The sequence below is a fragment of the Anser anser genome (genome assembly GCF_964211835.1).
Source record: "Anser anser genome assembly, chromosome: 2".
Classification (NCBI taxonomy): Eukaryota; Metazoa; Chordata; class Aves; order Anseriformes; family Anatidae; genus Anser; species Anser anser.
The window spans coordinates 110,322,287-110,349,479 of NC_139721.1; the positions used below are offsets into that span (position 1 = coordinate 110,322,287).

General features: G+C 42.6%; 1 protein-coding gene and 1 long non-coding RNA gene across 6 annotated transcripts in view; one reads left to right on the top strand and one right to left on the bottom strand.

The window, feature by feature from the left end:
• The window catches only part of RNF144B (ring finger protein 144B), a 91,761-nt gene that overhangs the window by 15,026 nt on the left and 49,542 nt on the right, over nucleotides 1–27,193 (top strand). The window contains exon 1 of one of the 5 annotated variants that reach the window (XM_083824060.1): nucleotides 16,061–17,326. The exons of 2 other annotated variants lie outside the window; for them this stretch is intronic. The gene's annotated coding sequence lies outside the window, so the exon portion shown is untranslated. Of the gene's footprint in view, nucleotides 1–16,060; nucleotides 17,327–17,559; nucleotides 17,897–27,193 lie in introns of those variants that run through there. 2 more of the 5 variants (XM_083824063.1, XM_083824062.1) reach the window with 2 other exon arrangements.
• LOC310894209 lies at nucleotides 109–17,525 on the bottom strand. The gene is made up of 4 exons (XR_014579675.1): nucleotides 17,389–17,525; nucleotides 15,190–15,363; nucleotides 13,626–13,721; nucleotides 109–10,681 (listed from the first exon to the last, which is right to left on the bottom strand). It is a non-coding gene; the product is annotated as an uncharacterized lncRNA (long non-coding RNA).

A 27,193-nucleotide genomic window follows, 5' to 3' on the forward strand; every position in this document is an offset into this window, starting at 1 on the left:
AATATAGTCTGTTATGTAGCAAGTATTTGAGATTTTGAAAGGTGGGGTTTTTGGATGTTGTAGTCTGATTGGTTTAATTTTTTATACGTTTTTCTGATTAGCATTCAGTTGTTTTTTTTTTTTTTCCCATGTTCCCATTCCAAGTGTTCTATTTTAAACTAACTATCTGGTCTGTTTCTTTCTGCTCGTCTGTCCTCCCTGCCTTCCCTGGGCATTAATTTATAGAAGCCCTTGTATTATAAAGCCCAAGGCTGCATGGCATTTTACTATACATGATCACTGTATGAAGAAATGAGTGTAAAATGTAGCAGGGCTTGTTTGGAAGTGTTTTTCAATTGCTTTATGCATGCGTTTCAGAAAAGGGTCAAACATCATACATTTCATGGATGTCAAGAGTGATTCGTAGCTGGTGTGAATTTCTAGTGCAGCCTGGAAAGGCTTTGTCATCTTATACTGACTGAAACTCACACCCAGTGGGTTTATTCCAGTGTTAACTGATACCATTTGGGGAAAAAAAAAAAAGGCTGAAAAACCTGCTGTATGTTGATGAGGAAAAGCCATAAAATAGCACTGCTCTATAAGCTGTAGGGGAACGGTGATCTCATTGTCTCAGTTTACACAATCCTTGTAATCAGATATATATATACATATCTTTTTTTTTTCTCATACATCCTCTTGATTTTTTCCTTGTAAACTGGTTCTTGTGCATAATTTGTTCTAGTGTTTTTCAATGACACTGTGGTGTTGTAGAAGATAATTGATATTAGAGAAAGGGAGAGACAGTACAAATTGAATTAGTTATTGTGGTACCCAATTTACATCACTCTGGGCAGCACAATTTTATATTGTCAGAAAGAAGACCAAAATTGTGCACCAAAATTAATACGACTGTGCTTTGAAATTTAAAGCTTTTACATATGCACAGATGTACATGCTCATTTCAAGAAGAGTTTGTGGAGAACAATGCGTAGGTTTCTTGTTTAGAAAAATGAAGGGCATTTTTTCCCTGTGGCAAGTCAATCATCGAAGAAGCAAATGAGACTTGAAAGATAGTTTGAGAGATACTTGTTTTGTGGGACTGACGTCCTAAAAAACAGAGGAGATTTTTTGTGTGTTAAATAGTACTGGCAGTTGCAGTACCCACTCCTTAGGGATATTTGGGAATCCCTTCAGACTTCTTCCAAGTCTTGATGCTTACCCCCATGGATTCCAGCCCCTGTAACTCCCCTCCCAGCACCTCCATCTCGCCTTTCTCTTTGCTCTGCTGTCATTACTAAGTTGCATGTTTCTAGCCCAGGTATGAGGACAAAATTACTTATTTCTTCTCATCTTCAGGGCAGTAGGATTCAGTTTTGTCTGTCTTGCTGAGAAACATTGAAGTGATTCCATGGGGCACAGCTCTCTTCCCCTAAACGCTGTTGATGTTATACCCATCTATTACCAAAATCAAAGTGCTTTCAGTTGTCTTTCAGGATGAACCCATGGTCTGCCGTGAGTGTATGTGTGTAGCTTGGTTTGCAGCACACAGAATGAATTAGTGCTACAGACACAAGACTTTATTAAAATGTCTTCTGGACACTGTATGGCCAAAGACACCGTTCGTCCTAAGATATGGGTGGCTGTTATATTTCTATTTTTCATCACTGATGAAGCATGATGCATGTGGTGACTGAGATTAGAAAACGACAGGCTTGGATCATTTTCAGCTGCTGCTTCTAGCTATCACAGAACCAAAATAGCATGGGCTACAGCACAGTTCGTAAAGCTTGCAAAACAGACTTGGCTAGTGAAAATACCAGCCAGGTATCAAATACTTTGGCAAGGAGAAGGTTCCTTTGGTGTAATTGTCAGTTCATCCTGTGAATGCAGTCTAGGATTTAAGGAGAGCCACTGTTGGCACTAAGCTGAACAGACTTGGATGCTCAGTGAAAAGAACATAATAGATTTAAAAATGATTTCAGTCTTCTGCGTTTTGGTTAGTTGTATTTGGCTAGGCTTTGTTTGACTACAAAATGAAGTACAAAAGGTAGTGATTTTGGAAGGCTTGAGCTCACATTAACTCTACTCCGTTCTTGCTAGTGTGAATTAATGTCTGCTTCTTCCTTGAAATAGCATATTTTAATATTTTTAGCTTTTGCAATTCTAGGTCTCAGAGCAAGATTCAAATAATGCTGAGAATCATAAAATTTCAGGACAAAGCTAAATTATGCTGAGTCAGGAACGATTAAGGCATTTTGAATTATGAGAAGATAAAGGCTTATGTTTAAGAGAGTCAAAGAATTCTGAAGTGTGAATTTGTTCGAGCATACATTACAAACGACTACAGTTCTGTAGCATTGAGATCCAGGACTCTCAGAAGAAGGGTGTTTGTATTCTGTGTTACATAAATTTTGAAACAGAAACTGGTTCTAGACAAGGAACATCCAACTGCTTTTCTGTTAGGAACATCTTGAGAAAGTAAATGTATCCCTTTGACATTTAGTAAACAATAAAAAGATTGTGCCAAGCTTAATCATCAACTACAAACCAGGAATTAAAAGCACATTCAGAGCTCTTTCTTTATGACGAAGGAAATCCAAGTGGGGGTCTTACAGATGCGGGGAATCCTTTCTCATATATAGCCTTATTTGCCTTAACATCTCATATTAAGTCATATTAATGTTGTCCTTCAAAGGCGTGACTTTTTCTAGAGGAAGAGGTAGTGTATTCCTGGGTTGTAGGGAGGGGTGGAACAACGAAGGGAAGAAGACGCTGTGCAGGCAGCGTGTTTGTGTTAGGCCCCGACTCCTGCCAGTAAAAACTGGTGGTAATGATCTAAACCCAATTCCTGTTATTTTGCTGTGCCAGTAGGGGTGGAAACGCTGCTGAGGTCTGTGCTTCTGTGGTTTTGATTAAGTTTATCAAACCCACTGATACCTACAAAGCCATATAAGCATCGGTAATTAGTGCTAACCCATTTTCACAGAAATGTAGTTTATTGATCATCTAAGAAAGTGGGTTTTGGCCACTCGAACTGCAGCTGAACACTTTTCTGTGATGGATCTCTGTATAGGTAGGCGTCTCTCTTTCCCTTATCTAAAGGCAATGGCTACAAGGTTTCTGCTGTGTAGTTCAGCTGGAAGTGGGAAGCATTATGTGGGCTGAGGTAAAAAACAGCCTTTACTCCAGTACAAAACATAGAGGCATGCTCTCTAGATCCAGTATAGCCACAGTCACACTGTGGGTGCTAAATGTAGGCCATCATTCCAGAGGAAACGGGGCGTCATTCGTTCTGCTGCGCCCAGAGTGGCTTGGAGAAGGGGAGGCATGCTTCCAGGTATGGCTGTGCTCTTAAGATACTAACAAAACTTTCAGTCAGCAGCTCAATAGTGGAGTGCTTTGCGTTGTTCCAAAGGTACGTTTTCATCTCCACAGGAATGGAATTATTGAGGGCCCGCTGTGGATGGAAAGCCTGTCATTTATCGGGGAGCTGAACCGGTAGGCATATCTAATCTGCCTAATCCCCTAGCATTACCATGGAATAGGCAAAATGCTGAAAGCATACCTAAGCCCACTGGTGGTATAAAAGTGCCTGCAGCTAAATAGATCTTTTGTTTCTTGAAATTTGTAGCTCATGTATGTTTGCTATGCAACCAACTAAATTCAACTGAATAATATTACAGTAACTTAGTTAAAGGCTTCTATTGACAGTATAAATCATGAAGGCAGAGCTAGATTCCCTTTTATGTGCATCTGTAGTATTGAAATAAAAGGATGGCTTTACACATTCATATTTCTTCACAGTAGTTACAGAGGAAGCCTAGGCAGTAGTTTTACTGAAAGGGAACTTCAAAGCTGAGGCTGGTGTGGAGTTGCATCAAAAGGGAGTTTCAAAATCACGCCTGGCAAGTGCTTGTGAAGAGCCACAGCTTCAGAGTGGATGGAGAGAATCATCTTTGGTCTGTGTATGCAACTCCTCTGCTGTTCTTCCAGAATGAATTGAAAAAGGTATTTTTTCTTCCATTCAGAAAGGTTTAATACATTGTAATGCACCTTGTACTATAGAGGGAGAGCGGAAAATAAAAGGAAGGCAGCAGGATGGGTGAATGAGACTCAGTGAGCAAGCTACAGCGAAAGGCCAACTGTGTTTTGGTGCATTGCTTGGTGCTCAGCATCTCAAAGGCATTTATTCCACAAGAGAGCAGTCAGGGACACCAGCAGCTTCCTCTGCCAGCTGTGTCTCTGTTTCCAGTTAAAGGTCCTCATGAATCAGTTTGGTGGAGACTGAAGATCTAATGTGTTAATCCCTCTGACAGTTGGTCCTAGTTACACATCGTTTTAAGGCATTATGCCCCCTTTACACAGCAGTGTGTTTTTCTTCAATCTTACGATGCCAGACACTATCCAGGTATCACAGTGGCTTTTAATTTTCCTTCTTTCTTTAACATTTTCCAGTTCTTTTCTGTGGTAGTGTTGACTAGGTATTCTCATATGTTACTGACTATTCATCTTTTATGTTAGAGTAAATATGAAATATAAACAGTGTTTGAAAGCGTTCAGTATTTATTTTGTTCTTTAAGAGCCATTCGATAACTGTTAAGAGGTGGTTTTCAGGTGACCTTAGCGTGTTAGTTCAGCACTTTGCTCAGCAGCTTTCTAAAGGAGATGGGGTACAGAACAGAGGTCTCTCTACCACTTTTTTTTCTTTTTTTTTTTTTTCCCCTTGGAAAGCCTACTTCCAAATTTCCTTGTAACTACCCAGACAGCATTAGGAGTGTGAGTGATTTTTGCCTTAACAGAGGTTGAAAAGTTCATTACCAACAGTCAGATTTGTTTGGGGCATGGTATTAAAACAAATAATGCAATTGTACGATCACAGAACATGGCAGATACACTTGACTAAAGGCTGTTTAGCACTCCAAATGTTGACAACGTCCTTTAAACTTTCAGGCTGGACCCTACTGTCCACTGTTGCTGCCTTACTGTAGTTTTACCCAACATGGGGCATTTTTCCAGTGGGGAAGCCTACGAATGTAGCACAGTCCGGAAGAGGCTGAAGAGCCATGGGGAACACAAATGGTCTGGTCCTGTGTTCTTGTAGCGGTTGTCAGCATGGTGGGAAGGGGCTGAAAAAAAATAAATAAAATAAAGCTGATTCAGTCGGGTCTGGCATGGAAAAACCTAAATTGTTCTTGCTTGGAAAGAAGAGTCAGAAATGAAGGAGGAGCTCTGGAGCCTGTGACACTTCTCAAAGGTAAAAGGTTTTCCCAGAGCCAAAAAACATGGAAGGCAGTGCTCAAGGTGTGAGGACGCGGGGAGCAGAGTTTCCTCTGTGCACCTTGGGCAGCAGTTGTTCTGCCTAGTAGTACTGAGAATCTGCTACTTGAATGGCTGACACGTGCTTTGAAAAGTAGAAACGTGTACCCAAAGACAAGGGCAGTTGTCCCCTTGCTGATTGTGCTAGTGGGATTTGAGACGTTGTATCTGAGGAAAGGGGGAGCTTTGTGCAACTGCCCCGGGCCTACCTGCTGTTGGTAGCTTGTCTGCCGAGCTGCTGCCAAGCCCCCCAGCAGACAGACGGACAGACAGACAGCTTTCCAGAGCCTGCTCACAGCATCCTCCTCTTGTCTCTGTTTCAGGAAACTGATCTGTACAGAGCTGGTTTTCAGAACGGTTTGTGGGGCACAGCTTGATTTTGTGGTGTTGCAACACCCTGCTTTGTTTCTAGCTTCTTACCAGCACTAAAAGAGAGCTAATCCTTTCTAGAATAGTTTCTTGCTATCGTTTTTCAGTACAATCATTTACCAAAGCTCTAATTACAGATACCAGGGAAAGTCCCTCTCAGTTGTTAGTGTCAATAAAACAGCTTCTTTATTAAGAGACGGCTCGCATTGTGGAGGAAGGCTATAAAGCCAAATACGAACCCTGCCAGAAACACCTCCGCAGTGAGGTGCTGACAGTATCTGTGCCACGATTAAGCAATCAGAGCACCCCACTGATTACCAAAACAGGTTCTTCATTAACCCGTCTGAAACAGCGAGGAGTTTGCAGGGGGAGAGGACCAGTGAGGAAGGGGTTGGTGGCCGAACTGAAAAAAAGGTGAAAAAGGGAAAAAAAAAAATCATCCAGTAATTATGCTTCAGTTACCCTCATTCAGGAGCTTTCAGCTTTGCAATGAAATCAGGAGACTGAGAAGCGTTTGAGAGCCTGTGATGCTGCAGCGTTTCTTGTGGTGCTCAGGACCAGAGGAGCGTTCTGCCTCACTCCATAAAGTCTGCTTGGAAGGGCACTTGTGTGTTTTTTTTTTTTCTTTTCTTTTCTTTTTTAAGGGACAAGATGAGCGATTCTGGAAATAGTGAAAGGAAACGTGTGGTCTGAGTTAGTGTTTCTCAGGCTCTAGGTGTTACCACCAACCAGCCGGTGGCGGTGGCCGCAGCTGCTCAGCTGTGTGTGTGTGTGGCTCTTGGGCTGCCGGGTGGCCCCGTGCCCTCTCTCCAGGCTTCTGCTTCCCTCTGCTTTCCAGCTCCTCCGCAGCTCACGGCTTCCCCCATGTCTTCTGTGGTCAGCAAACAGTGGGGACTCGTATCGGGCAAGAGTTTGTCTGTTTGGTTATTTATTTTCTTGAGGAGGAGGAAAGGAGGCTGAAGAAGGAATGTCAAATGTCCCAAATAACTTCTTTAGATGCAAAGGTAGCTTGTATCTTTTTCCAGTCACGCTTCTCCCCCTTGCTTTTCTTTTCGTATTGTTTTACAGCTCTTCCTTGTTGCCTCTGACTGCAGCTCAGGCTGTGAGCTCTTTGTGATGCTGCGGCTTCCTGCCTGTTGCCTTGCAAGGGGACCCGTTTGGGGTGGGATACAAAAAATCTATACAATGAAATGTAATTATACCAGGCTACCTAGTTAATTTAACTCAATCTCACAAAATACAGCCTTTTATCATTACTTGCATTTTAATAGTAGATTAGAAACTGTCGAACTGGTGTTGCCTGAAGAAGTTACCTTCTCATAAACCTCTGCTCACATTAATGACAAACAAAAACATGAGGTCACGCATACTACATTTCCAGTAAAACAGGAACTAAGATGTACATACTAACAGAAAAACTGTTGGTTCAACACATTTCACAGAGAAAGCCTTTAAGGCAAAAGCAACATCAAACATACTGGTGCACGTTATATACTTGTATAGATACAAAAAAATCATGAACTACTGCCATATTCACAGTGAGATAGCTGAGTTTTTGCTGACTGGGTAAAATACGTATTCTAAAGAAAAGGTGAGAAGATTTGGACTTTGAGTAGATTTACGCAGGTTTCACATGGGTAACGCAGGGTTGGCCAGCCAGGAGGTTTTAGGAATTGCCTGCCAAAGTCTTTGTGTGGCTGACATCAGAAGACATACACCCCATACACTGAAGAGTCAAATGGAAGAAGGTGTGAAGTCGGAAGAAATCAGGGCATGATTCAGAAACGAGATGTAGAGTGGCCCCCCGTGGCCCCATGGCTTCTCTGCAGGCATTTAGTGTTCATTTCATATTAGCATTTAGCATTCAAGCAGTTACGGTGTGTAAGGCGTTTGTCTATTCTACTGATCTTTCTTAGCTAGGCAAGATTGATTGAAATAGGCTACACACACTTTGTATTGTTTGAACGATCATTTGCATTACCTTCCAAACAAATACCATCCATTTCATCAGATCACTGATGCTCACAAAAAAATAAAAGCTTTTTCAGTCATGACTGACTTTTCATTCTATTCATTCACTTCTGACTTCCCTGTTGAATATTTATGTTCCTCTGCTTTGTGCTTGAACCCAACTAGCCTGGAAATGCAGTACACTTCACAGTCAGTAACAGGATATACAAGACACCTGGGGCATAAGCAAGTAAGTTTTCTGGGGAGTTACAAATATTAAAATCAGCGCATGTTGAGGTTCAGTTACTTTTCCAATGTCAGAGGATGTTTCTGGCAAAGCCTAGAATAAAATATAAACCTTGTATGTCTGCTGCAGGTTTGTTTTGTTAAGGAGGTGGAAAGCCTGTTGCAGAGGTCCTGAAATCGGCTTCCCTCGGCCAAAACCAGATTGTCAAATGAAGGCTTTCCCTCTTTGCTTCTCACTGTGTGCAATGAAACCCAAAGGTAACCACAACACATAAGCTTTGTGCTTAGGGTACTCCTCAGACTCGTAACTGCAGAATACAATGACTTTTGCCATATTTCTGTAAAATCATCAGTCCAGTCCTTGGAGCTTTGAAACTGAGTTAAGTGTTGTGCTAGGAAATCGAGCCTGCGTGGATCTCACTATTTCTCTGCCAGTACCTTTGACAACTTTTCAAGTCACCGATGCGAAAAGGCAGGCAGCGCTCCATTTTCTGGTAGCATCCAGTCTGAAAAACAGTTACCACGTACAGGACTCACAAACTGTCATGCATGTGGGTTGGTGCAAATCGTAATTTGCATTGCCTTGTGTCCAGGAGCACGTTGTAAGTGATATCAGGAAGATGAGGGTTACTGTTTTAGTGGTAAAGTTCAGTAGTGTTTAAGGCATGCAAATCCTTAGAAACCGCGCTTCATTAGCTTTGCTGCTCACCAAATGATTTTTTCACATACAAGTTGGGAGCATAAAATCTGCCTATTTAATAAATCTTTATTCCTGAGGAAAACCATGGTTTATAATACATACCTTCTGAATAAATGAAGAAGTCCTTTTCTCATTGTCTTTTTTTCAGCAGCATGCCTGGAAACAGTTGTTCAACAATCAAACCCTTCATTATTTTAACTTCAACAGCATTTTGTAATCTTCCCATAGAGCTTTAAATTGCAAAAATAATTTTTGGGGGCAGTTGGTGGTACAGAAGCAGCAGAGATCTCTTTGGTCATCAGTCTGGGGACCCTCTAACATGAAGGAATCTTAAACCTTGATGCAATGACAGTGACAAGCTTCAGGTGGTCTGGATCACAACACAGTGATGTTGGCTCAGGTGGTATCCAAACATAAAACTTTGTGGAGTGCTGTGCATTCTGTTTTTTACTAAATGACAACGAATTTCTTGGGGACCTGTTGCCAGTTGAAGCAGGCTAAAAGGATGTTGGTGTTTCCTGGAAAGAGAGTCAAAGAGCTAAAGCTGATCCTTGGAATTTTTCCTTGACCATTGCTATCTACATTCACTCCATACTCCACTGTGTTTTGTGGAAATTAACTGCAGCAGAACATCCATTTAATTTCCTGTAAAACATTAATTTTATTTATTCTTCCTACATGTTTTTCAGTTTCGTCCTCTCTTGTAAGCCTATTGACACCAGAAGGAATGACACAAAAGATCAACTGTTGGCTTTATGTAAAATATTGCATCAAAATGATTAGTCACTGGAAAAAGATTTCCCACAGTGAGCACACACACACAAATATCCACTCAGGTCACAAAAACAAAAATGTTATCAATAAGGACAAAGGAAGTTGTTATGTGACTTTTTAAACAGTCTTGATTCATGCTTCCTGTCATTTTGCTTGGGGAAAGAGAAATGACTATTCCTCAAAAAAAAAAAAAAAAAAAACAAACAAAAAAAAAAACAGTAAAACTGCTGGAAACTCTTCAAAACAGTCAAACTGCTGAGAACTCTTCAGTTCTTTAAACCAATATGATCAAGAATAAAACCACAGTGAAAATCAATTATCCTATCCTCTGCTCACCAAATTCTGTTTTCACGTACAGAGTTTGTGCTATATATGACATCATGATTTCATACTTTTTTAACCTAAAGACAAGAATCCATTACTGTAAACACTGTTTCTGTGGCATATTCTGATAATGACCAGATTTCAAAAGCATCTCAGATGGAGCCTCCCGGTTCTTCCTAAGCTGTGCTGGATAATTTCTCTGAGGTTTGCTCAGTAGGAAGCAGCACATTTGTTCTAGTTCTTGGCAGCCCAGTGAGGTGCTCCTGCCACGTTCACAGCTGAAACCTGCTGCAGCTTGTGCCCTGGGATACCCAGAAACTGGTGAGATGTTTGTGATTGCCAGAAGGGATGCTGGAGATGCTACAGGTCTGGAGTCTGCCACTGCAAGGCTGCTGGGAAATGCTGTTTACCAGCTTTTAATATATGTTGCTCAAAAAGCCATGATGTTAGACAATAACGTGAGAGATTATTTTAAGAGCTGGAAGAGCTGGTCTTAGAAAGAAAAAAAACAACACCAAAATATATTACATTGAAATAACTTTTTCCTTTTTTGTATAGTTTTCATGCATTGTTAGAATTATCCTGAAAGTGTTTAATTTTTCTTCCCTTTTACATGCTTTTTTTCTATATAGCAAATGTACTCTATGAGTGAACCAAAAGCAGGGAGGGACAGGAGAAAGTTATCCTCAGCCTTTTCATGATGTTAATCTCATATTCAGGGGAGTCAAATGGTTTCCTTTTGGCCCCTGTTTCTCCCTAAATTTCATGTTCTCTCAGATCTCCTTGACAGACTTCAAGAACCTGGAGGTTTCTTACTGTCAGCCTCCCACAGAGGGAGCTGACCTAACTAATGGGAAGTGAGAGAATTGTCAGGGCTTCTTCCATGTAAGTAGGCCAGTTGTTTCTACTCTTGTCCTCCTTTTCTTACTCCACAAGGCAGTGTCTCTGCTCCCGTGACGGCCTTGTAACTTGGGAAACTGCCTTTTCTTCGGATCTGCAAATACAGGCGTGGAGACAGTTGTCCTAAGGATAATGTAAGGAGAACAAGTTAGTTATTGACTAGTAGACAGAGTTCACTGAGCACGTTTTCACCACCTTGCATTCACATGCCCTGGTTGCAGAAGGACAGAGCTCCTAGAATCAGATTCAGAGTTCACACTTCAAAGCTTTGCATATAGCTTACAGTGCAAAGTAATTCTCTGTGGGAACACATTTTGCTTCTGACTGGTTTGTCTTGTTATGTCACAGGAAACGTCTACATATGTGTAAAATGAAAAGTTAGCGCATATACCTAAATTCTATTTAAATTTCTTCCTGAGAAGTGCAGGGGAGGTGAGCAGAGCCAGTAGATTTTCACAGAGGTCTTGCTTAACAAAAAGATGAGTTCCCTTGTCAGTTCTTCAGTGACTGCAGATAGTAGTGAAGCAGAAAGCATTATTTGCTTGGGTTTCAGCAGTGTTTAGAAAAGCAAAGGTTTTGGTATGCCTCCTGCCCTTCAGCCCCTGCTGTCTTATAAAGCTTGCCTTTCTTTTCATAGAGAATCTCTCTGCCCAAAAGGATGTGCCTAGTTTTATAAGAGATTTTTAATATTATGAGGTAAAAAACACGTATTTTTAATAAATTTATCTGGCACTTGAAAGGAACAGTTGCAAAAATAAACAACATAGAGCTAAAAACTACAAAATTATTTCAGGGCACCTGAAAAAAAATCCTTGTGTCATTTGCTGCAAGTAGGCAGTTTGCTTGTTTTTGAGTTCACACTATGCTTGTTGAATTTAACCACTTGCTCGGTGGGGTGGTGAGGGAGGGAAATGGGGTGGGCAGCCCTCCCTGGAAGCCGAGTAAGAGGAGGGATACTGGGCAAGAGGGACAAGTTCTTGATTTTCCTGTATGGGTGTGTTTCAGCTGAGCATTTCCCTGCATATTCAGTCCACTGGAGTAACCCTTCTCAACTTGGAAATCATTTCTCACCCTGTATTAATCAAAGGATACGTCAGCGTCGTACCTAAACACTAAAGAAAAGGTATGAATCGAGGGTATGCTCTAGCTCCACGCTGTGGTCCTGCCTGTTGGATGTCTGCGGAAGCCCTGTAACAGGGCAGTGACTGCCATAAAATGAGGTGCCTCAATCATATCTCATCTCAGAGCTGCCTGTCCCCTACTCCAAAGGTATAGTTAGAACAGCAAGGTCTGGGCTGAGATGTATTATTAAGCTTCCCCCCACTCCCTCCAATTCCAGTTGTCTTTTAAGCCTGGAGATAGAGCCACACCAGGCGCTTCACTGGTTTGGGTTGAAAGGAATAAAGCTGCCTTTTAACATTTCCGAAAAAGGGCAGCTGACAACTTGAGGCAGGACAGGAGAAGCAGTAGAAACCGAGAAATGAAAACAGCATGCACATTTTTTTCTCATGACAAGGACAGGTTGGTGACCTCCTCTGTTGCAGAGGCAGCTTCCTGTGTTGGCTGCTGGTATGGTTTTGCCCTCTCAGTTTTTAAAGCGATTGTGATTCCAATGTCTGGAATCACTGCAATTCTAGGTACATTACCAAAACACTTGGTCAGAAGTCAACAAATTGTGTCACTTTGGGCACACAGTCAAAAGGAAAAAAAAAAACTAAAACCAACTGCATAATTTATTCTGTGCCATGCTCTGAAGCTATCTGTGAGCACAGCTAGTAGAAAATAAATTCGTTTAACCAAACCTTGACTTTTTCCCATACAATCTTCTGTTGAAAATGCCTGCTTACTTTAAGAAAGAGCAGGAGGACAACTTCACTGTCTCCTCTTTGTGTGCATGCAATATGGTCCTCTCAGTACGACCTTACGAATTACTCTTTTTGCAGCTATAAATTCTTACCTGTTACCCGGTCCTCAGAAGAACCGAGCAACTCCATATCTGCATGTGTTATACCTGAGCTCAAGAGCAAGGCAAGCTGTTTAGTTTGATATTTTTTTTCCAGCAGCTCATCAGGTGGTGCTGGTGTGTGGGAAGCTACGTGTGCTGTCCAGCTGGGGAGCTGGCCCCCTTTGCTCAAGGTCACCTCCGAGCCCATGAGGTGTCCTGCGTCCTCTGCTGCCACGTGAAGTACTGTCATCACGTCACCGATGTGCCAGCTCTTCTTCCCATCCTGAGGGTTTGGGGCTGTGCTTACTGTGTGGGGGACAAGGGACACCACTGCTCTGTGAGCTTACAACTGGCATGTCTCTTGTCCCAGGAGGTCAGGGGGAAGGGTGACAGTAACCTGTCTCTTCCTCGTGTCTGAGTATGGAGAGGTGGCTGAGGATGAGCCCTAGGCTGAGGGTGTTGTGCTGGCTGTTCCTGGGCTGGATATTTGTCATTTGGTGAAAATTCATCAGCATTTTAGTTACGGAAGACTTGTGCCAGCTCGGCCCGTTTTCTTTTTACAGGCTAGTTCTTCACACACCTAGTGAACAGGCAGTTGGTAGAAGTTAAAAATGTATGTAGAGCTGTTGCTGGTGAAAAAAGCCTACTCCTGGCAACATCACCAACTGACCTATGCTATCAGCAGGATCTTCTGTGGAGGAAAATACCCATACCCTTAATACTTGCAGGTCCCAAGAAGATAAGTTGCACTGGCACTCCAGTAACGTACTGTCAAAGCCATCAGCCCTGACCCATAAACCAGATTTCTGAGCACCCCAAGCACAGCTGTTCTGCTGGGGTAGCAGGCTGTCTTCTCACTGTCCTCTGGTGAGGCTGTGTTTCTTTCATACAGCACTGTTCTGCGTGGGTATTTGACAGCTCATTTTCAGCAGCTCATTTCCAACATCCCAGGAAGTATTTCAAATTATAAACACAGGAGAAAGTATCAGTAGAGAAGAAATACAGATATTTGTGGAAGACATGTGATTGTATTTTCTTTGGAGATGGTCGGCTGTGCCAGGATGTTGTAATGACTTGCATTTTGTTTTATTCATAGAGCAGGATGACTGTAAGTCAGCTTACCACTTTTCTCTGTGTCTGTCTGAGACAAATCCACGTGTTTTGAGATCATCATCATGAATGTTCAGTAGAGAGCGCACCATCCCACTCACTTTTTTACTGTAAAATAAAAAGCTCTTTAGGTTTATACCTACTATTCTTTCAAAACAGTTTAACTCGATTTATTTCACTCCACCACAAAATACCTTATAATAAAGTTTTAGTATCTTTTAGCTGAAGGGAGTAATGAAGATTTCAAGCCTGGTTTGCCAGAGAGTGACTTGCATACCGAGTCTGAATTGTAGAACAATAGGGTTACTTAAACAGAAAAAGATGCGATCCTGATTTTCTTGCAGCTATTCTGAGAAAAGCTTGTCTGCACGCAAAATATTAAATAGCTCTGTGTTTTTGCACTGACATCTAATTTCTGTCATTGCTTATGTAATAAATCTATATATGTTAGATTAGAGATGCTTTTTTTCAAGTAGTAACTTCATGAAGCTATCACAAATGACTTTTGAGGGTGGAATCCTCCTTTGAAATAGTTGCCCTTGAACAAAACTATCCTTAGCCCATGAACTGAGGGGTGTCGTACTTGTCAACTTCAGATAATATATTTATACCCGTTGTGTAAAAAAACTTTTTTTTTTTTTCAGCATTGGTTATGTTACATATCAGTATCTATTCTGCTTGTGAAACTGTTTCTCTTGCATATAAAAATACATTTTTGTGTATAGGAGAATGGATAATCTGCATGCACAATAAGTGAAATGAATAAAGACATTTTACTGAGAGTTACGCTCTGGTTTTAGGAAGTTTGTTACAAAACCTGTTTTTATTTTACACCTGTGGCTAGCAATTATTTTTCAGGATATTTCTTTTTTATTAGTTGAAAAACTGAATCAGGGTAGTGACAAATTTTTTTTCGTCATAGGCTAATTCTGGTTCCGTACGTAGAAATATAATGAAACTGAGTTTTACGCTAACTTGGTGTTTACATTTGCTGTTAATGGTGTTTTGTTTGTGAGATGCGAGAGGGCATTTCAGGGGTCGTGCTATTACTTTTTTACCCAGCTACCTCATAAATTAATTAGTAATTTTAGTTAATGCCAGAGTGGCTTGGTCATTTTGTAAGTATTTCAAGTAGCTGCTGGGATGACACAGCAACGTTAGTAATTAACTATGCCAACCTTTACTCTTACTCTGGCTGTTAACTCAACCGAAAATTCCCTGTGATGTTGTGCTTTGGCATGTACCACCTCAGAGACTCCCAGATTCCCCCACCCCTGAGCTGTAAAAGTGTCAGTTAAGAACAGCCAAAAATTTATCCGGACCCTCTCTGTTTTGTGCTTTGTATTACTGTTATTGAAGAAGACAGCAAATGGGGAGGGCTTAGTTTCTGCCGTGACTGGCATTGTGTGACATTCCCTACTTGTGTTTTTTATTTATTGTTGGCTCTGAAAGGAAATCAATCAATCTGGGTTAAGAGATTCAGGGATTTCAGCTGGATAGCAATTTTAGCACGACTCATAACACTTCACAAAATTAGCTTGCCAAGAAAATGTGCTTCTATAAAACTCTGAAGTACCTGGGCTCGAGGTGCAGCTGGAGGAGAAATCATTTTGATAGCAGAGCTCATAACAGTCCAGCTCAGGACCTTTGGTGACGGCGAGGGAAAGAATCATCGGTATTGATCATCCCAAGTCCTTATAGCTCTGGCACGGTGCCACGCCACCTTCAGCTCCGCGTTGCTGCAGCAGTCCTGGATAGGCACAGAGGCAGGGGCAGGCACACAACTGAAGGTGGGAGCAGGGGAACAGCCAGCTGCCCACCCAGCATCAGTAAGCGATTGTCCTGCATATAAATACGGGGATCACAGTCTAGGTTTTGCTACGCTTGGAGTGGAATGCTTGGAATAAGATCACCTTAACATTTTCCAGAAAATGATAAGTCTTAAGAAACATTCATGATGTTTCTCAATAATTCTGTGATGTTTTGGGGAAACTAAATTTGCTGTAAGCAGTTTTGCACGTTTCTGCAGTCACATTCTAGCTTCCGTGCAGAGAGATACGCAGTAGGAGACTGGATAAAGATACCATGCGATGTTTGCAGCTGAAGTTTCCAGAATTTATCCGCATTTTAATAGACTAATCTAGTTTTCTTAATTCAGAAGAACAGCTCCCCTAGATATGAGCAGGATTAATCATAAATCTGAAAAGATGATTAGCCTTTATGTGCAGTTGTTTCTCCTGACTGGTGGAGACTATTGCAGTGAAGCCTGGTTCAGTTTTATTGTGCCAGCAAGGAGAAAGTACCAACCAGATGCTGTTACTGTCCGCTTCCCTGCTCTACTTCTGGACCTCCCACCCTACCATTTTCCCCACACCAGCTTGAGTGACTTCCTTCATCCTCCCTGTAGCACCACTCTCCTCCTTGAGCTGATTGTCCTTCTGCTGTTGAACTGCTGCGGTGCTGGCCGCAGGAGCTGAGCGGGGAGGTTTTTCTTGCTGCGCTTCATCTGTTGCCTAACAAGTACCTGGGCGATGGAGGCAGAGTAGCAAAGGTAGGAGATGCAGAAAAAGGAGCTGGAACGGAGGGTGGGAGTGAGAAGAGAAGAGAGGTAGTGGAAAAGTGGTGGAGGCTTTAAATATTTCCTACTGGAACAGGAGGTGGGGTATAAAAACCTAACCACTGAAGGGCTCTCCTTTTCTAATTGTGAACTTAGACACAGAATTCAGAATTTTCACCACTGCTCTGCAGCCTAAAAAGTAGCTCTGAACCCCAAGTGCTTCTTAAGTACTGCCTAGGATTGGTTGCTGCCGAGGATAAAGGTCTGCTACTGGCAAGGAGTGCTCTGCTAGCTCAAGTGGCGGTGTGGGTGAGACAGCTCTAGGTTGCCTAATCCTACTGATGAATCCTGTAGGGATCAACATGATTCCACATATTGGGACGGCTGTATTTTTCCCAGATGCTATTCTCTCCCTGCACAGGTACAAAATTATAGCAATGTCAAATAGACTGATAAAATCTGTGCTTATTTCAAGGGGAAAATAGTATGTGCCGTTAAATAAAGCTGCATCATAGAGGTGCCAGTAAGCTGAATTAAAGTGCCATGAGCTTCCTGCCTTTTCCTTAAATTCACCTGATGCAGTATAATTGTCTGAAAATAGATAAAAGCTCAGTTCTGAGCTTCTGTAAACTCCTGAAGAAATGCCTGTACCTCAGTCCTCCCAGTAAAGTACCGAAGGCAAAATGCCAGCAATAATTGCACAAAGCACAAAGTAAATTTATTTCATCATAAAAATAAAATTAGAGATTAGCATCTGTGCTTGTTTCTCCCTGTTTTTCTGCACCCGCTGCACTCGGACATATCTGTCCTTCATATCTGCGGGTGTGGTACGTTTCCTACAGCAGGAAAAGTTCCTGAGCATTTGGTGTCATGTGGCACCACCATACCTTCTCCTGCTTCTTCGCGGGCGTGAATCACACCTGCAGGATTAGGGAAGAGAATTGCAGAATTTCCCACCCCTCTTGCACACAAGCTCAGCTTAGAGTCGAAATGTAGCATTGCCACAGTGAGCTGAGCACAAGCACTCGGTACTTGACATTACACCGCTGCTTGGGAGTTTGGAGTTTTGCTCGTGAAGAAATCACTTTGCTTTTAGACCACGTTTTTCACATCTGGAGATAAGCAGAAGGAGCAGGGCTGCAGACATCGCCTGCCAGTAGGTCGGCTGCTGCACAAACTGCTATCCTGAAGCAGGTTAAATGGCAAGTGGGGTCTCACCTCTGATGCTTTATCTCCTTCACTTTTATCTTGTCAGGGCTCAGATGGGAGTTAAAAGCGGCACGGGTATCCAAGTAAGAACACAGGGTATGCACTGGCAGGAACGTGACAGGGTGTAAGCAATCACCTGCAGTTGAATTGAGCCTCGGATGGGAAGTAGGAAGTGCTGTGCTCAAGCTTCCTGTATAAATAAATGCAGCTTTCCCACAGCTACTGCATGCAAGCTGTGGCGTGCTTTTAAGATATAATGGCAGCATGCTCTTAATAGCAGGGAGGGGATTATTTATCAGAGTGGCAAAGGGACCGGGAGGCAAGTCCTGCTGCAGTCCTAAAAAGTGCACAGCTGTCAGATAGACGGAGAGGAGGAAGGGTGTGCGAGAGAGATCTGCCTCTGCCTCTGATTGCAAGCTACAGTGGTTGTGACATTATGATTCTTGGGAGCGCTGAAGTGTGAGTGAAGCTATTGAAAAGTCAAACAGCTGGGAGTGAAGACTACTCTGCTTTCAAGGTATGTTGGAATATAGCTTTCTGCCTCTTTTTTTCCTTAACAAAAATAATGAAGGAACAGAAAACCGACATTTGCTTAGAACAGAAGAAAACAGAAAAGGTCTAGTTAGCAGAAAAGGTAAGGAATAGAATGATCGAAGAGCTGGAATAAATATTATTTGTGGTTTGGCTAAAACTGAACTGTGTGGTGCATAGGACTGAGGCAAAAAGGCAATCTTGGAGTCTGGACGATTAAAGGCACAGAAAATGAAATGAAGTACTTCCCAGAAGGGTGAAATTACTTCTAACAGTGTAACTTTTAAAGGAATATCTGTACGAGCAGGTTGAAAATGCTGCAGTATTAGGGCATGTAGCTGTGTGGGAAGCAGTTGCTAAGATGGCATACTGTGTCATACCGGCTGTAGCTTAAATACAAGAACTCACTCACTTCATGCTGAAGACACATTAGATTAGGTTGGAGGGAGCCTGAGTTTAAAATTCAGGTTTCCTCCTGGTTTAAAACTGTTCCTTATGTCACAGTATGGTACGGCTGCTGTCATGAAGGGAATAATACACTTATCTGTATTTTAATGTACAGGTATAAACTGTTCAGGGTCTAGGGTTATGAAGTTTAGGTAAACACATACTAAATATGCAATAGATTTGTTTTCTAGTATGCATTAGTTTTTCTGTTTCTTTTTCTTTTGCACTAAAGAGAAAATAGCCTTTATTGGTATGTTTGTACTGCTTTCTCTTTTCCAGTGGTAGGCTTTCCCAGTACAAAGCTGCTTCGGTAATGAAGATATTTCACTCAGGCTTATTATAAGGCTCTGTATTTTCTGTAATAAAAAGGCACTCTGCTTCCTAACTCCGTATGGCTATACCAAATATGCGCCTTGTAGAGAGTACTGTAAGTAGTAAAATATTTAGGATGACGATAGTTAAGGAAACATTACAGGGTGACTTCCTATCCTCTGTAAAAACAGCGAATGCTTTTAAGAAGTACATTGGAGCAGAGAGAGAGGCTGTGACTGAAATACCCTGGTGCCGCTTTAGAGCTGGCTGTGAGCAGGCACGGTAACGTGATCTGTTTTGCTGCCCTCAGCCTGAAGGGCAAGGGGTCTTTGTTAAGGGCAAGCACAGGGTCTGGAATAGCAATTTTGCTGGAAACAGAAGTTTCAAAACCCCATCCTTAAATATTTCCCCAAACAAATGTATTGGCCTGATTCTCCTCCTGTTTAGGGCTTGTCCACGCCTGAAAATGTGAGTGGGTGTATGGGTTGTTGTCACAGCATGAAAGTGGCTGAAGCCCTTCTCACAGTGAGCATTGGAAAAAATACAGCACGCTGGAAAGGGGATGGCTGTAGTGATGATACTGAAAGCGATGCTTTACGTTATGGATTAGGGAGAATGTGTTTGCAGAACATCTAGAGCTGTGGTGAAGTGGGAAGTATTCCTTCAGAAGAAGCTGGAGCTATTCCAGAGCCAAGCCAGTATGATGAGAATCAGACTCCTTTTCTGCCAGGCTTCTTACTGTCTGGTGGGGGTATTTAACACACGGCGCTGTCGACTTATATAAGGACATGGAAACCTCCCTACGCTTCGTGTAGGAACAGCATTTGGCGACTTGCTTGTTTCTGTTCCCCATGTCACACTGTATCCTGTGCGCTCCTCACTGACAGGCACTCTTCTTTCCTGCATATGGTGACATTTTGTTGATTTTGCCTGTGCAGTGCTGTACTTTGGAGCAGAAGTTAATAATATAAATAGCCAGCGATATGGAGTTGTTCCTCTTTAGCTAGGTTCTTGGATTACACTATTCTCTAAATGCTTCATAAGCTTTGTAAAAACAAATACGCAATGTGGAAGTGGCTATCTGACCTTCCTCTTCTGTTGGAGGGGGAAAGTATGTACTTGACCTTATTAACATCTTCAGTTTAAAATGCAACTATGGAAAGCAGCAAGTCGCTTTACAGCAGAACAAGCAGCACTAATACTTAACCTGGTTCCCTGTTCATTAGTATACTGGTGATAATATCTGTCATAGGAGTCCTGTGCCTATAATCTGCCTGGTCCAGACATTGCAGTGCCTTTTAGTAGTGTCAGCCAGTGAAGTGTGTTGCTTGAATGTGTAGTTTAAAGAAACTGCGACAGACTTGCTGACCCTCTTTGTGAGTGGGGAGTTTTCTTGAATATGTGTGAAACTGCACGATGCCGATAGATCCTACATATCAGATCCATAAATATCTCCTGGGCTGGTAGTATTGTGAAATCTGAGACTGTAATTACAGCTCCAGGCCTATGATCACAAGCACATGTGAACAAAATACCGAGGCAGGCTGCCAGTGTCGCTGTGAACCAAGTCCATCGGACCTCCTGGCACACAGCAGAGGAGACATTGCCTCCAGCTTGGTGAGGCTGGATCTGCCCTTCTCCTCTGCGTGCTCACGGGGAGGTGGGTACAGTTCCCTTCTCGCCCCGTGCCAAAGGCTGGCCCGGTGTAATGCACTGCGCAAACTCCCTTTGTTACACAACAGCCAGGAATAACCGTATAATCACTCCACCTCAAAATTAATCTTCTTTTTGCTTGTGAAGGGGAACGTTGAACGAACCAAAAAGGAACAGATCGTAAGCGAAAGACAGCAGAGACACTGAGGTCTGCCTCCATCGTGTTGTATTTCTGCCGAAGTTGAGCTCCGGTGCTCGACTGCGAGCCTTCTAACCTGACAGAGAGAAGTACAGGTCGGAGGGCCATCATACACTGCACGTTTACCCAGTGTTGGACAAATATTTACAGAGGTGCTTGTGCCAAATAGCATTGTGCTGATCAGTAAGAAAATAGTGTTCAGTAATCTTTTTCTGGCTCGTAAACGTTTTCAACTTGGTGGGAACTGAGTGGGCATTACATTCATGAAGTAGATCATTACTAGCCGATATTAAAATGCTCTTTAAAAAAATAAAAAAGATAGCATCTCAAATTGTACTTCCTACTGAAGTGGGACTTTTCCAACTCCTAGTCTTCCAGGGAGGAGCAGAGGTGCTGAGTGAAAAGTTCAAGGCTTGATAGCATGACAAGGTTAACTGCATTGCAAACACACTTTCAAATAAAAAATGTAGCTGTATAAAATAATATTTCATTGATGCTGTTTCCTAGATCTCTTTGTATGTGTAGATGCTAGCACACAATGACGTGTTCCCCATTTCTGGTTCCTCTTATTCTATTTTAATACAGAAAAGAGATGGGTTGCCCAAGGTCTGGGTGTTTTTTGCTGTATTTCTAGGGGAATCTGCTCAGGCTCCACAGTAAAATCCATTGTTTAAGCACCCCTATGCTTAAACACAGATTGGTGTCAGATGGTGTTTTGGTTGGAAATGTCATCTGACTCTTTGAATGTCCCTCGTGCCCACAAGTGCAGTTTTGGCTTTGGTGGAGTTCGGACCATGCATCCATGGGACCTGTGAGCATCCTTGTGCCTCAGGTTTTACCTGGTTGAGATCTCTGCAGTCCCAGCCAGCACCAGACACAGCAATTTGGGCTGCTGGAGGCTGGCTCTTGCTACAGAATAGCTAACCTCCCTCCAGTGAGGCAGTCTCAGGCACGCCGTAGTCAAGGGACTGTCTGTTTAAATTATGCTTGTGTAAAACCTAATGAGAAATTCTGTACCCTTCTGACAGACTTCAAAACCCATAAACAAGGGCAGATAAGTGAGACAGGGTGGGACTGAAGCGTGGCTCCAGAACTGGGACTTGATAAGAGTGTGCTTTGATTTTGGTCTGGAGCTGTTACCAGTGAAGAAGAAGAAGTCACGATGTGCTGGTCATGAAAACCTTGGCCAATGTATTACTGTGGAAAACTCCAGCTTGTGTGGGGGGTGTTGTGCATGCTAGAGCACGTCTCTTGTATGGGGTTTCTTCCTGTGCACTAGAGCTTGTTGTAGATGCAGCAGTCATGGAGAGTTGTTCTACATGCTTTTTGCCTGACGGAGAGACAAGAGATGCTGATTAGGAGACAGAGTACAGAATTACTTTTTACTGGAAGGGGAAAAAAAAAAACATTTTACCATCATGCACATGTTCCTCCCCTTTAATTGAGAACATTACTATTTATTTGTGTCTGTTGCAAGCTTTTCTGGCTTTCACTTTGCTGTAATAATGAGGAGAGAAGGGAAAATACAAGACACGAGTCATTCAAAGCATGGACGCTGTCTGGGTGTCTAACAGCAGCTTTGATGTTCATGGTAGATTATACAAAATGTTGTATCCCCAGTCTTCCAGCGAGTAAATGCGCAGATCTGAGAACCTTTATGTGCTCTGTCTGTTTGCAAAAAGGAAAAAACATTGCAATAGAAGAGCTATCTCCCTGCGTTCAGGGGCTGAAACAGGTCCTTCATGGCTATGTTTACTTGCACTTTTATGTATTATATATTACTGTGGCTTAGAGGAGAATTCCTTGCTCATGAATATATAGCCAGAAATCATTCAAAACTGAATGCTCTAAAGCCCTGTGTACATAGAAGGAAAAACACATTTCACGACAGCTAGCATACAGGCTAATTATTTGCATGCAAAGAAAATTCCAGCATTAACTAGAGGCTGTGACGTGCAGGCTGACACTGGTTACGTCTGAGCTGTAGATGGGAATGATCATGTGTTCTGTCTCTGCTTAATTTTGGAAGCATTTTGATGGGTGGAGGTGGGGAGAAGATGAAGGAAAAATAGCTGGTGTTTCCCTGTCCTGTCCCATCCCCTTCCCCAAAAGGAAAAGTTACAAAGATGTCAGTGGGGAAAACTAGCTGAGCTTGTGGGCTGTCTGCTGGTGCACTCACTTGAAGCTTTCTCAAGCAGCGGGCTGTCGGCTAATCACTGGTCCTGGAGCCTTTCCCAGTGGAGTTTTCCCAGTATACGGCTAAGATAACATGCACAGGGCCAGCAATGACTTGCTTGGTGAAGATTTGCACAACTGGGAGGATGCAATCTTGCACCCTCCTGACCTCTTCGCAGTTGTACCGATGAGTTCGGTGGTGGGGAGTCTCCATCACGCTCTCCAGGGAGGATTTGTGGGAAAGAAAATCATGGCCTTTGCCTGAAGTGGAGTAAAAGTCATATGTATACATATAATTTAGCTGATGCTACTTTAAGGACATGTGTTTTTTGGACTGGTCAATGTTTTCATTGCAAATACCCAAGCAGCATACATGGCTTGACCATTTTCAGCCCCCTCGTTGACTTAGCTTCCCGCATTTTGACGTGATGGGCCAACGAATGAAGGAAAAAAGCACTTGTGGGGAGAGGAGTAGACCAGGAGTTGAGAATTCTTGCTGTAGCTCTTTTTCCTCATTACTTAACAGAGATGACAAAATGCCTCTTTGAGGGGTGTTGGTTCTCGTGGTCATAATTAAGAGACCAGCCTCCAGAAAGATATCCTTAGAAACGCTTTTGTGAGATCATCATGCTATAGTATAGCAAGGCTATGAGGTCCTTCGGTACTGTGCTCTAGATGCTAATTTTTCTGAGTGTTTGGGAGGTTTTGGAAGGGCAGCTTCCTTTAACTAATCCTGGTGTCTATGCACACATAAGCAGGCCCACTTGGAGCCCTTGGAAGCGTTCCCATTGGCAGGGTTCGATTTTATAGCCAGGATCATGCACGGACCAACCAGTCGTTAACAGATACTAAGGCTGAGATCTTCTGTGTTTCCAGCTTTCTGTCTCCTTTGAAATTATTTCTGTAATGAAGGTTGAAATTTGGAATTGGAATGAGGGAATGCAAGCCTCTAGTTCCATGTGCTGTGCATTTCTGTGTTATTATATACATTGTAGTAGCATGTGGATTTCTTAGAAGAAGCTAACTGGGTTCCCTGTGCTTGACACTGCGGTGGCAAAAACCTCCTTACATCCTGAAACAGAGACAGAGAGGAGATGTGGAAAGGTAGGTGGGAGAGGTTGGGGCAGCAAAGAGACAACATTGCATTGCACAATAGGCAGTGTCATCGCTGAGCTGTTCAGAAAAAAAGTGGGAATACATAGGTGATTTAAAAATACATTACATTTAATCAAGAGTCTAGGACTAATTGTAGTTGAAGCTGTTATCGTTACTCCAGGAGAGTTTGTGGCTTCGGTTGGGTGGGGCGCACCTGAAGGCTGGTAGAGGTGCTCAGTGTTCACTTCCTGGTGGCTGGGGTGGGCACCAGGGGGCAGCTCCCCAGGGCATCCCCAGAAGGGTGCAGAGGGGCAGCAGGCAGGGTGGAGGGAAGTGCCAGCAGCAGGTCCCCTCCAGCAGCTCTCCCCATCGTGCTGGGCTCGTCGTTCTTCCCATGGGCAGGATGGAGAAGAGGCTGAAGAAACGTGGATGTTGAGAGAACAAGCAGAGTGAAGCCCCGACAGGCATTGCCCTGGGAGTTTGTTTCCCTTTCTTGCCTTTGCAGATCTGGCTGGGGCTGGGACTCATTCAGCGCTCGGCTGTCCTTTCCTCATTTGAGGACCTTACAGACGAGTTTAGGGATACATTGCAATTAGTTTCATAGCCAGCTGTGAGAAGCAGTGGCAGTTGCTTCAATAAATGCAAGTTAGTTTCAAAACAAGCTGCTCATTTCAGGGTCCAAACCTCTGCTATTGCTTCTTAATGACTCTGTATTATTTCTTATTGAGCTCTAGCACTGTCAGTAGTTACTCATGGTGTTTGCGTAATGCAAAGTGTTGTATTAGCTACAGTGACTTCCCCCAGGTCTCATCTTCAGACTTGACTCTCAGTCGTACCCCAGGGTCACCCCTCCCAACTTTCTAAGTCATTGAGACTTGTTTGGATCAAAGGCATTTTTCAATATTTTGCCTTTTTTATCCAGATTACCTTGAACAGCATGTTTCATCTATAGTAATGGGCAGCATATTTGACTGAAAGATTAGATAAGGGCAAACTAAACCACCGTACTTGTTAGTTTTATTCACTGAGCAGTCACACAAAAATTGTTGTAAAAGGAAAATGAACTTGTTCTTTAATTTCGGTTGATGTAAATACAAAATTGTGTGAAAGTGCTTCTTGATGCTTGCAGGAAACAGGACTGTAGGACCACAGTCTTGCAAGTTTGCAGATTTCTTGGCCTGGCAGAATGAAAGGACAGAGATGTTAAAGGCATCGTCTTATTGCAAGCTCTGAAAAAAAAATTACTCAGATAATCTCTTCTAAAAATAAACAACTAAACAGGTGTTGTTTTTTTCTATATATGGTGTTCAGTTAATTTCGTTAGTATACAGTGCTTTTACAGAAGTCAGTGGAGGATCTCTTTCATTGTTTTGGTCAGCTCGGTTGGTTTTTGGTTTCTGGAAAGTTCTGCATGCTTATCTTGGCACTTAGAAGTGTTTTGCTGTCACGTTCGAGGCCTGGCTCTGGGTCGTGTCTCTGCTTGCCTTGGACTGCTTGCCTTGCAGTCAGGACGCTGCTCTGAAGAAGGAACCATCTGCAGCCAGAGGAGCCCGATGGCCCAGTTAGTGTCTTCTGAGAAGAGAACATGCTCTGAGCAAACAGATGAGGTTGGCCCCTCTGTCAAATACAGTGCCACTGCTTTCACTTTAACAACATGAGTTTACAAATACCTTCCAGAAATCCTTGACATTGGAACAGGCCAATGTCACAAATATGTTCTGAAAATATCCTATCTAAACTATAAACAATCTAGTTCAAGGAGTTGACATATCCCAAGGTTTTGTTATCCGATTAGCAAAAACAAACATTTTTTTTCTATGTCAAAGGCAAATTGTTACATTTCACTTCCTATTCCTGTTTTGGCTGAGACAGCTAGCTGAGTTATCATCAACCCACTTGACATCCCAAGGGTTTAATTCCTTTTTACTTACTATGCTGCAGTTACCAAAACCCTTCATGTGATCAAAAAGGAAGACCTATCATTTGCTTTTGTCATTAATGTCATGAAGAGTGGGGTTTTTTTTAGTAGTGGTATATTACCTCTTGTCAACAGGAAGTTAAAAATAAAGTACACCAAACTAGTTAGGATGGAAATTCCTCGTAGCTTAGCATTGGCAGGCATTGCATAGTATCATTAAGAAAAGGGAGTGTTATTTAGATAAGCTTTAGAGTCTAATCTCACCTTGGTAACTAATACTTGAAATTCCAGTTGGTACAATTTTGTTGTTTGGATGTGTTGTGGAAATATTTGGAAATGTTTGATGTCAAAATACGCTGGTGCTATCATCTAGCTGCAGTTTGCCTGTTCTACTGCATTTTGTGCTGATAACTTCTTACAGCTCTGTGACTGCCAGGATGAACCTAAAACTTTAGGAGAATCCAGTTAGTGACCATCTGCAGGACTGGAGCACCACCACACTGCTCGGGCAGAGCAAGCTTGGTTCATCTGGCTCGTCCCCAGCGTGATGCCCGCAGGACCTGCGGGCAGTAGATCTGCTGACGTTGACAGAGCTGATCCCGAGCATCGGGATGTCCCAGTTCAAGCCCGGTTCCAGCAGAACTGGCTGAAGGTGGTGGCTTCTGCAATACAACGATCTGACGGCCTCCCATGCAGAAAGGCTTATTTATGTTTGTCCTCATGGAGTCGGTCAATACTGCTGTGGTGTGGCTGCTGTCAGTGCTGAGGAGAGATGAAGACCATGCTTGGATTGTGCACTGCAGTTTAGCATCAGGGTGCATTGTTTCTTTTTCAGTCTTTGTAAGTAAGTGATTGGAAAATGTTCTTCCTAGCTGCCTGTCAGCTAGGAGTAACAGCAATTATTTCAACGTTAGCTGTTGGATTCCCTTTTCTTGGACTCCTCAGCTTTTTAGGAATGGAAGGGGGAAAACCCCACATTTTTCCCCCTACCTTATTCTAAAGCAGTATTACAAGGAAACATAAAGAATTCCCACAATTGCAATGAGTCACATCTATTTTGGAAAAAAACAGAGGTTTGTTATATTCAATTAATATCCACAATCATCTTGCAAAAGAATTCCCTGAGGACATACCGATGTAGGGTTGCTAAAAGTTACAGTGAAAAACTGTTATAAAATCTCCATGTTATTCTTACTGTGCAGTTTTACAGTACAGAATTACAGTAAAGATGCAGTGTTACCCAGCAAGTATGCCCATAAAGAGTTGTGGAGTGTCATGATTTACATGTGCCCTAATGACAGTTTGATTTATTAGAATGATTTGAAATTACTGGGTTCATGTGGGATTTGGGAAGTTGTTCAATGTGTGCTTTAGTTGTCCTAAAATGCTAGTATAAAAATACCTGGCAGGAAGCTGGATGATATTCTTAATTAGTGCAGCCTGTCCCTTACTTTTTTTGTGTCTGTGCAAGAGGCTTCCTGATT